The 12,207-nt window shown below is 37.5% G+C and overlaps 1 pseudogene; it reads left to right on the forward strand.

Moving 5' to 3' along the window:
• The first annotated feature begins 656 nt into the window (after nt 1-656).
• Nucleotides 657-1,760, forward strand: LOC107576602 (gastrula zinc finger protein XlCGF67.1-like; annotated as a pseudogene).
• The last annotated feature ends 10,447 nt before the right edge of the window (nt 1,761-12,207 follow it).

Consider the following 12,207-nt stretch of genomic DNA (forward strand, 5'->3'; position numbering starts at 1 on the left):
TCATCAGTGAAGCTCCTCCCACTGCAACACATCATCAGTGAAGCTCCTCCCACAGTAATTCGGCAATAAATGCTGGAATATCTCCATCAGTTCACAAGTGAAGACGAGCATCTAATCATCAGGAAGAGCTGAAATCTGCAAAGACTGAGTTTATTAAAGAGGACAGAGAGAAGATGAGAGATCCAGAGCCCTGCAGAATCAAACACACTGAAGATACTGAAGAACTAACAGGTTGGTGTTTATTCTTCATTAATGAGGCTGAATGTTATAAAGCTTCAAACAGTATTAGATTTGTTGTAACAGGAAAAATCTTTAGAGCTGTTGAATAATCTAGAGGAAGCATCATATAATAAGAGACACTTTCTATGATATGGGTACTTTTTTAACAAAATTAATGTATGTTAGATAATTTTGTTGTTGATCAAACATATTTAATAGTTCTCCCTGTAGAAACATGGGATTTGTGTCTATAATACTTACAAATAGTTACAATTTCAGAGAGACATTTATACAAATGCATCAAAAAGATATATGTTTACATCAGGGTGCATTCTTATCTCCTTTCACATTTCTCTGTTTTTATGACTAACTGAAAATAAACCATTTTTACTTTTATTTCAGAGTTAAATGAAGAAAATGAGGAGAATGAATAACTGAGTGAAGTTGAGGAAAGAAAGTGTGACAAAAGTAGAGAAAAACCTTTGAGTTGCTCTCAAACCAAACAGAACGATTTAAAGAAAAGAAGAGCCAAGAAATCTTTCACCTGCACTCAGTGTGGAAAGAGTTTGACAAGCAAAACAAGTCTTGATGTTCACATGAGAGTTCATACTGGAGAGAAACCGTACACTTGTGATCAGTGCGGAAAGAGTTTCACACGCAAATATCATCTTGAGCGTCACATGAGAGTTCATACTGGAGAGAAACCATTCACTTGTGATCAGTGCGGGAAGAGTTTCACACAATCATCACACCTTAACGATCACATGAACATCCACACTGGAGAGAAACCGTTCACATGTGATCAGTGCGGCAAAACATTTTTGTGGGCTTCATACCTGAAGAAACACCTGAGAGTTCATACAAAGGAGAAATCACATTCATGTAATTTGTGTTATTTGTGTGCAAAGAGTTTTTCATGTTTACAACATTTGAAAGTACATCATAAAATACATACTTCTGTGAGAGAGTACAGGTGCTTTGAGTGTGAGAAGACTTTTACTTCAGCGAGCCATTTAAAACTGCACGAGAGGATTCACACTGGAGAGAAACCTTATAAGTGTTCACACTGTGACGAGATTCATTCATTCATCAAATCTGAAAAAACATGAGAGGATCCACACTGGAGAGAAACCTTACAAGTGTTCACACTGACAAGAGATTCAGTCTGTCAGGAACTCTGAAAACACATGAGAGGATTCACACTGGAGAGAAACCTTATAAGTGTTCACACTGTGACGAGATTCATTCATTCATCAAATCTGAAAAAACATGAGAGGATCCACACTGGAGAGAAACCTTACAAGTGTTCACACTGACAAGAGATTCAGTCTGTCAGGAACTCTGAAAACACATGAGAGGATTCACACTGGAGAGAAACCTTATAAGTGTTCACACTGTGACGAGATTCATTCATTCATCAAATCTGAAAAAACATGAGAGGATCCACACTGGAGAGAAACCTTACAAGTGTTCACACTGACAAGAGATTCAGTCTGTCAGGAACTCTGAAAACACATGAGAGGATTCACACTGGAGAGAAACCGTATCACTGCACTGCATGTGGGAAGTGTTTCATTCAATCATCTGCTCTACACAGTCATACAAAAAACATTCACAGTAAGTAGATCATCTTCAGATCCAGCACTCTCAGATCTGATGCTGTGAGGCGGTTCTTTGAATAACCTCATATAGAATAGGCAACATACCCTTCGAAAAGGGTCCATATTTAACAGCTCATCTATCCAGCCCCTTCTGGTTGGTTCAAGGAAGGAGAGAAGTGTTTTTTAATGAAGCTACAGACCTGTAAGTACCTAAAAAAATTAGACTGAGGGATCTCAAAATACGTTCTTAGCTGTTGGAATTAAATAAATATGCCGTCTTTAAAAAGGTCCTTAACACAACTAATTCAGTTTCTAGACCACAATTGAAATGCTGAATCTATAACAGAAGGAGGAAACAAAGGATTCAACAGAATAGGGGCAGAAGGCAACGCTTGTTTACTGTGACCATATTCTGAGTGATCCACAGACAACTGGGTTATTCGTAGAATACTGTTTGCTCACTGGGATTGGAGCACAGAGCAGTGAACGTAAGTGGGAAGTGGGAAGTCGTGGCCTTATGGTTAGAGAGTCTGACTCGTAACCCAAAGGTTGCGGGTTCGAGTCTTGTACCGGCAGGGATTGTAGGTGGGGGGAGTGAATGTACAGCGCTCTCTCCCACCTTCAATACCACGACTGAGGTGCCCTTGAGCAAGGCCCCCAACTGCTCCCCGGGCGCCGCAGCATAAATGGCTGCCTACGGGTGTGTGTTCACTGCTGTGTGTGTGCACTTTGGATAGGTTAAATGCAGAGCACTAATTCCAAGTATGGGTCACCATACTTGGCCACATATCACGTCACTTTCACTTTCACGTAGAGATACTGGATTACACATGTTCTGTTCCATCAGTAACCAAACTGGAGCTTCATCACTCGATAAATCAGTTTGTGTAGGTTGGCTGCCCAGTAGTAATATAAAAAATTTGGCATTCTTCTTTCTGTCCAGATATTCTTTTCTTATGCGAGGTTACACTCACACATAGAACAAATTATCAAAGCTTACTGAGAATGGGAAGGATTGGAAAGAAGGGAAAATAAGACTATTTACATAAAGCAGAAGCTTATGCTCGTGTCCCTCCATTTTTGGGTGAGTAGATAACATTAAACAAGTGGCAAAGATTGTAAGATAACTGCCTCCCAGCAATGAAACCAGTTTGATCCGGGTGAATTACCTTTCTCATGACTGGTTCAATTCTGATTGCCGGCACTTTATCCAGGATCTTATAGTCACAGCAAAGTAAACTGATCGGAAGATAAGATTCACACTTAAGCGGACCCTTATCCTTTTTAAGAAGGACCGATATGACAGACTTTGTCATGGATGGGGGAGAGAGTTTGAAACACGGGCCTCCTCAAATACCTTACACAACAGAGGTGCTAGCTTGGCAGAAAACCTCTTGTAAAACTCGGCCGGATAGCCGTCGGGACCTGGCACTTTTTCAGATTTTAATTACTTTAGTAATTTTAATGTAAGCATGTACTTTCGTACTTTTTCTTAACTTTCACTTGTAGTGTAGTATTTGACCAGTAGTATCTGTACTTCACTCAAGTTATGAAGTTGTGTACTTTGTCTGCCTCTGCCAACGCTGGTATCGATACTATCTATATTAGGATTGATCCGCCCACCACTAGAAGAAGAAGAAAATATAAAATTACTTTTTCCTGATTCAAATACAATCAGCAGACAATAAACGTTGTTGATAAAATATTACAAGTAAAAATAATGTATTAATAAAAAGGGGAACATTTAATCAATAATTACTCAGAGCTAAGTAAAAGTGAAAACTAATGAGATGGACCTCTCTCTCCTACTGACTTACAAGTAAGAATAGGTATCAGTAAGGTTTTAATGGTATTACTATTCTTACAATGCTGCTTATTAAACAAATTGGACATAACAGGAAACAAATGAACATAATATGAAACCCATAAGTAACTAAAATTATATAATTTATATCATCAAGCAAAATGATAAACAAGAATATAACTTTCTGACATTGTTCTTTGTGGAGGAACTCCATCTTTGAGTTGATCTGAATCTCACAGTTGAATCTGCTGGTTTTGAAGATGAAGATGAAGTTTATTCACTGTGAAAACTTTAGATAACGTTTATTTGTAATGTCACTTGTTATGGCTGGTTAGGTCAGATTTATCCAGGCGATATTTTATTGCTTGATGCATTATTGTGTCACATTTGTTGAGGATGCAGCGTCAGATCTGAAGATGATCTACTTACTGTGAATGTTTTTTATATGTCTGTGTAGAGCAGATTAATTATTGAAACACTTCCCACATGCAGTGCAGTGATACGGTTTCTCTCCAGTGTGGATCCTCTCGTGTCTTTTCAGATTTGTTGACACACTGAATCTCTTGTCACAGTGTGAACACTTGTAAGGTTTCTCTCCAGTGTGGATCATCTCATGCTGTTTTAAACAGTTTGCTGAAATAAAAGTATTTTCACACACAAAGCACATGTACTCTCTCACACCAGTATGTATTCTCTGATGTACTTTTAAATTTTGTAGAAGTGAAAAACTCTTTCCACACAAATAACATGAATGTGGGTTCTCCTTTGTATGAACTGTCAGGTGTGTGCTCAGGTATGAAGCACTCAAAAACGTTTTGCTGCATTGATCACATGTGTACAGTTTCTCTCTAGTGTGGATGTTCATGTGTTTCTTAAGAGTTGATGAGTATGTGAAACTCTTCCCGCACTGATCACAAGTGAATGGTTTCTCTCCAGTATGAACTCTCATGTGAACATCACGATTACGTTTGCACGTGAAACTCTTTCCACACTGAGTGCAGGTGAATAATTTATTGGGTCTTCTTTTCTTTAAATCTTTCTGTTTTGGTTTTTGTCCACTTTTGACATGATTTTTCTCCTCAAATTCACTCAATTCTTCTTTCTCCTCATTATCTTCAATCAACTCTGAAATAAATGTAAAAACAGTACATTGTCATTAACTCGTTAAAAAAAAACTGAAAAGTGAAAGGACATGGAAATGAACAGCAGAAAGTAGACAATTGCATTACAAAATTGATCATTTTAACTTAATTTTATAAATTATACTTCCCTGATACTGCACCATACTTTCCATGGATGAGGTACATTGATCTACAAATTATTATTTTAAATATATAATAGGCACAAATCTCATGTTACGGAGAACTATTTAATGTTTGTTCAACAACATGAAGGATCTGAGGATCCTCAAATACAAACTGTGTGTTGCATCAAGAGAGCGACCATACATTTGTGTTATGTTTATATTTTTTTGTTTTTATTAATTTATAATTTATTCATATACTCATTTAAAATCATTAGCCATTTCAGTAATTTTATTATTTGATCATTTATTCATTTATTTAGTTTTTTTTATACACTGAACAAAATTATAAACTCAACACTTTTGTTTTTGCCCCCATTTTTCATGATCTGAACTCAAAGATCTAAGACTTTTTCTATGTACACAAAAGGCCTATTTCTCTCAAATATTGTTCACAAATCTGTCTAAATCTGTGTTAGTGAGCACTTCTCCTTTGCCGAGATAATCCATCCACCTCACAGGTGTGGCATATCAAGATGCTGATTAGACGGCATGATTATTGCACAGGTGTGTCTTATGCCGAGTTCACACTGCACAATTTTCAAAGATGTCACATCACTGTTGGTTTCACACTGCACGATGGAACGATGACAGGAGGTTACACACTGCATGACTTTACAATACGAAGAATCGCCGACAGCTCTGTCTGGTGCAGGTTTGCCAGGTTTTTACTACAAAACCCGTCCAATTACTACTCAAAACTAGCCTGAAAATAGCCCAATTGCTTTCGAGGGGGTCCCCCAGTAAAAATCGAGTTCGGGGGTAAAATAAAAATTTTTTTTGGCGGGGTTCTCCTGGTACAATTCACATTCCAGGGCCTAAATATCACTTATTGGGGTTGCTTCAACCTGCTGACATAAAAAACAACCGGCGGCAATCGCGGATTTGGCAACACTGGTCCGCAAACTACGTTTCATATAACTCCTCCCCGAACTTCCCGCTGCCCTGTATCGCCGATGTGTTTTTCAGTCAGAACTTATTGCACACAGTGTGATTGTGAATCGCTGACAGCTCCAGATATTTAGCATGCCAATTACTACTCAAAACTAGCCTGAAAATAGCCCAATTGCTTTTGAGGGGGTCCCCCAGTAAAAATCGCCTTCGGGGGTAAAATACACATTTTGTTGGCGGGGTTCCTCTGGTGCAATTCACATTCCAGGGCCTAAATATCACGTTATTGGGGTCGCTTCAACCTGCTGACATAAAAAACAACCGGCGGCAATCGCGGATTTGGCAACACTGGTCCGCAAACTACGTTTCATATAACTCCTCCCCGAACTTCCCGCTGCCCTGTATCGCCGATGTGTTTTTCAGTCAGAACTTATTGCACACAGTGTGATTGTGAATCGCTGACAGCTCCAGATATTTAGCATGCCAAATATTTCACGGGCGTCGGCGACACATCGACGATTCCCTCAGATCGTGTCTTTGATAATTCACACTGCGTGATTGTCACTCATGTGAACGAGCAGCGATTTGCATCCGATTTCGGGCGTTTGTCTGCGATTTCGCAAAACCAGTCGGCAAGTGAAAAATCAGGCTAAAATCGTGCAGTGTGAACTTGGCATTAGGCTGGCCACAATAAAAGGCCACTCTAAAATGTGCAGTTTTATCACACAGCACAATGCCACAGATGTCGCAAGTTTTGAAGGAGCGTGCTATTGGCATGCTGACTGCAGGAATGTCCACCAGAGCTGTTTCCCGTTAATTGAATGTTCATTTCTCTACCATAAGCCGTCTCCAAAGACGTATCAGAGAATTTGGCAGTACATCCAACCGGCCGGGAAGCTCATCTGCATGCTCATCATCCTCATTGGGGTCTCGACCTGACTGCAGTTTGTCATCGTAACCGATTTGAGTGGGCAAATGCTCACTTTCGATGGTGTCTGGCACTGTGGAGAGATGTTCTCTTCACAGATGCATCCCGGTTTTCACTGTACAGGGCAGATGGCAGACAGCGTGTATGGCGTCGTGTGGGTGAGCGGTTTGCTGATGTCAACGTTGTGGATCGAGTGGCCCATGGTAGCGGTGGGGTTATGGTATGGGCAGGCATATGTTATGGACAACGAACACAGGTACATTTTATTGATGGCATTTTGAATGTATGTGTATGTGAAACTGCACATTTTAGAGTGGCCTTTTATTGTGGCCAGCCTAAGGCACACCTGTGCAATAATCATGCTGTCTAATCAGCATCTTGATATGCCACACCTGTGAGGTGGATGGATTATCTCGGCAAAGGAGAAGTGCTCACTAACACAGATTTAGACAGATTTGTGAACAATATTTGAGAGAAATAGGCCTTTTGTGTACATAGAAAAAGTCTTAGATCTTTGAGTTCAGCTCATGAAAAATGGGGGCAAAAACAAAAGTGTTGCGTTTATAATTTTGTTCAGTATATTTTATATTTCTTATTATTTTCCTTGCTTATGTATTTTCATTGTTTAATCTGATGATTGTAAGGGTTCATTAACTGTTTTGTCTGTATGGATAAGAGATAAGAGGGAATGTTTATGGAAACTCAAGGTTTATGGGATATTGTTGTGTTTGGTAAAACACTTTGTGCTGGTCAGATGAAGTCTGAGAATTGAAACATTCAACTAAGATTATTCAATAAACTTAGCTCCTTTTTATCATCATCACTTCATCTCCTTCTGATCTTCTCTGGCTTTGCTCAGTCAACTTCTTGGTTGTCAGTGTTAATATAGTTTAGACTTGATGTTAATGGGTTTTGGGTATCGAAAACCCTGCTGATTACTTGTTCAGACTCCAGACAAAATGGATATTTTCTGACAGGATCTGGCATCCGAGACTGGATCTTAACTATCTGCCGTGGAGACTCAATCTAACATCAATTTTGTTTAAAAAAAAAAAAGTACTTAGTTCATGGGAAGTGTCCCTAAATATTTGATGCTTCAGCAAAATTATTCAACAGCTCTAAAGATTTTTCTTGTTACAGTAAACCAAAATATAAATCTGCCTGAAGCTTTATAATCGTCAGCATTATGAATGAAGCATAGAAACCAACCATTTTGTTCTTCAGTATCTTCCGTGTGTTTGATTCTGCATCTGGGTTCTGGATCTCTCATCTTCTCTCTGTCCTCTTTAATAAACTCAGTCTTTGCAGATTTCTGATCTTCCTGATGATTTGATCCTCGTCTTCACTTTTAAACTGATGGGAATATTCCAGCATTTATTGATGACTTACTGTGGGCGGAGCTTCACTGATGATGTGTTTGCAGTGGGCGGAGCTGATCTGCCTAAACAAAAAATATATCAGTTTTTAATATATCTATTACTGGGTCCAGGTGTCAGATTTGAGTGTCTGCATCAAATTCAATTTATAAAAGGGATTTTATATACATAGAAAATCAATTAAATGCAAGTGTCTACATGTTTCAAACAATTTTTGTGAAAAAATTTAAAAATATAGTTGAAATAATGTTCCATCATCATTCAGCGTAACAGATATATTTATGTAAAAATGAAACAATATAGTTATTCTGACCTGTACTTATTACAATTTGTAAAATAAAAGTTTATATATTCTATTACATTTTAAATGATTGAAAATGTATTGCTAACAATTGGGTAAAACCTAGTAATGTGAAGGATAGTGGCAAAATATAAAGATTTAATATATCAATTAATTATTTTTTTGGGGTTACACTATATATGATCCTTAAATATAGGATTTTAATATGTCATCAAATGATTTTTGTTCTAAATATGCCTGATATTTTTATTTATTGCTACATAAACACCTTTTTGTCTTTGAATAATATACTAATTGACACATTTAAGCATCCACATCTATCTATCGTAAACAACTGATGCAAATTACCACATTTTTGTTTCTAATTCTAACATTAATCTGTTTATTCATAAAATTACTGTAGATATATAGAAATAAAAAATAAAAAAACACTTGAAAGTATAAAGTCAGAAAAAAATGCAGTTGTAAAAAAAAAAAAAAACCTCAGTCTGTTGACACCAATGAAACGAGCTGTAAGTGTCCATTCACAGGAGATCTGAAGACATCAGCATAATAAATGAGGAGAAAACAGGAGCTATGGACATGAAATAAAGAGTCTTTACAGCAGCTCTGTTAATACTGATGAGCCTCAGACGATCAACACTCATTCAACAAGACATTCAGATCATCAGCAGATCATCTCTCTTTATTCTCAGTGTTTGCTGATAGAAACACATTATTTGAGTCAGAATATATGATAAAAGCCAATTAAACTGCTCCACGTAAGACAATGCTGTTATTTCTCACAATCTGACATGAATGAAACATCAATAATAACACAACAACACATAACAAGCAGGCATTAATTATATTTTTATAACCTGTCTTTTTTCATTAATTGCCTTTTTAGCTGCAATATTGTACAAATAATCTTCTAAGAGTATATTAACACGGGCACACATTGAACACCTGTAGAAAAGTGTTTTTGCATCAACTTTCAAGGCTTCGTTTACTTCCAGAAAGTAATGCTGAAGTGATGCTTCAGCCAGATCCCATCCGTCATCACAGACTGAACCCCACTCTCCATCATGATAGACCTCCACAAGACCAGATGAAGCCAGATCTCCCACAAGTCTCACACTGACCTCCTGTGTCGACTGCTTCAGTCTGTCTTATTCAGCCGGTGACAGAAGATTCAGAGATTGAGAGATTTCACTGAAAACTGCTCTATGTTTTAAAGCAGGCAATACAATGTGTTTAACCTCAGCTAACTGTGCAACTGTTGCTGCAACAGACATATGTTTGGTTGTGAAATTACAGTTGATCACTCAATAGATCATATTTAATATTTAAGATGCATGATTATAAATATATTTATTGTGACATTATATTAATTTCTATAAAACTCATAAAAATCCTTCCAATTCAAATACTGCAAACAATGGATTCACATTTAAAAAGTAAAGGTTTATAATCAAACAGGCTCCGGCGCTGTGCTGAAACTCTTTTCAAGGGCAAATGTGTCAACTGTTAGATGAAAAGCATTAGGATGAACACAGCAAACTCTATGTGCTATTGTGCACATGCAGAGGAAACATGTTACTTTATATTAGACCACATCAATACACTAGGTACCTGATGGGAGGGGAATTTAGTATCAAGTTTATCTGAAAGTGAAAGTGGCGTGGAGTTGATGAATGAATGAGTTTCTCATGTACAAACTGATCAGGTTGTGGGTCAAATTGGAGGACACATGAAAATGTTTGTTTACTCTTCATCAAACCCACAGTACAAAAGAATAATGTGAAATATCTGTAAACCTTGATATTATTATTTGTGACATTAAAATACAATATATAAAATAAACAATCTCTTAAATATTTTTCTAATTTCATTTAACATTTTCATTTCATTGACAATATTATTAAACATGGGCCTTTACTTTCATTAAAAAGGCTTATTTCTGCTATTGCAAGCTCATTTTTGTAAATGTAAGCTATTAATTTAAATTATAGACAAGTGAAAACTGGGTGCTTAAACCAAATTAAATTGGCCACATTTAAAAAACCAGGAGATTATGTTCGCCCATCGATACAAATGTCTCTTTATATAGAGATAAAAGAATAATGTTAATCACTGTCTGTGATCACGCATATTTGTGAAGACTCATATCTAAATTAATTAAAATGTTACTCTATGTTAGTAACCCTTGTTTTTGTTTAATGTGTTGTTTTATAGATGTTTTGACGTTTTAAATATAGTTTGGCGTTTTTTTTGATGATCCCGCCTCGGAAACGATCTTGCAGCGGGAGACGTCACATGTGTGCGACGAACGGTCTACTTGGAGCAGAAATTTGAATAGAGATCGATTGTATCAGAGGAATATTTTTGAACGGATTTATTGGATTAATCATTGGACACTGGACTGAGGACTTTTTGGACTAGGTAACGGTAAGTCGGTTGTGGAGAGTGGTGTGGGAGTACCAGCCGACGGCCTGTATAGGTCCGGTAGCGGTACTCCTCCTCTACTTCCCATCGACTAAATAATATCAAACTTTTCAGGATTATAGAAAGGGAGTCAGGAGATGAAAACAACAGCATGGAATGTAGAGATCAGGAAGGGGAAAGTGAATGGGAGGATGTGTTGAGGGGATCCAGAACCAAGAAATTGGCTAGAGGTAAAAGAAAGAGAAATGGTTCAGATAGTTTGGGTGGAACGGAGAGTGAAGGAAAAGAAGTTGAGGTAAATGATTTGAGGCCAGAATTGTTCAATGTGGTAGTACGGTTTGAGGGAGAAGGGGGAGTAAAGAAAACTGACCCATTAAAACTTACTAACATCATTAAAGCACAAATAGGAGAAGTAAAGTATGCAAGAATACTGGGAGATGGAAACTTGCTTGTTGGATGTAGCTCTGAAAAACAGATAGAGAAGGCAAAGAGAATGAGCAATGTGGGAAAAGTTAAAGTAGCAAAAGTGGTGAGAGTTGGAGAGGAGAAAACAGAGAATTGTAAAGGAATAATGGCAGGAGTTCCTCTTACGGTGGGTATGAAGGAGCTAGTAGAGAATTTGAGGAGGCGAAATGGATCAGTTAAATCTGATAAAAGAATGACAAGAGGAATTGAAAAGAAGGAAACGGAATCTGTTCTGATTGATTTTGACTGTAAGGACCTCCCTAAAGAGGTATACTTTGGTTATATTAAATATAACATAAGAGAATTCATAACAAAACCTATGAGATGTTACAACTGTCAGGAATTTGGTCATATGGCAAGGGGATGTAAAAAACAAAGAAGATGTGCTAGATGTGGAGGAGACCACAATTATGGAAAATGTGGAGAGGGTGTTAAACCAAAGTGCTGCAATTGTGGAGGCAATCATAGTGTTGCCTTCTGGGGATGTGAAGTAATGAAGCGTGAGGTGAAAGTACAACAAATTAAAGTGAAGGAAAACATTTCTTATGCTGATGCCGTCAGGAGAAGTGAGGGGAAAAAGCAGGCTAAGGAGGATGAATATGATAAAGGAAAAAATGGATGTGAACATAGAGAATGGAGGAAGATTTGGGAAGAAAATAAGAAGTTGGTTACCTTTATAGAGGGGGTAATAAATGCAACATCTGAGATAAGATCTAAAACGGAAAGGATTCAAATCATAGTTTAAGCGGCAGTACATCATTTGGATTTAGTAGGATTAAAGTGGGAAGAAGTAAGAGATGAGCTTAATGTGCAATCAAGTCAAGATCCAACATGGGTGGGTTGATAATATTAATTATGTTAATCCTTCAATGGAATGCGAGAAGTCTAATTG

The sequence above is a fragment of the Sinocyclocheilus grahami genome, unplaced genomic scaffold (genome assembly GCF_001515645.1).
Source record: "Sinocyclocheilus grahami isolate Dianchi unplaced genomic scaffold, SAMN03320097.WGS_v1.1 scaffold4005.1, whole genome shotgun sequence".
Classification (NCBI taxonomy): Eukaryota; Metazoa; Chordata; class Actinopteri; order Cypriniformes; family Cyprinidae; genus Sinocyclocheilus; species Sinocyclocheilus grahami.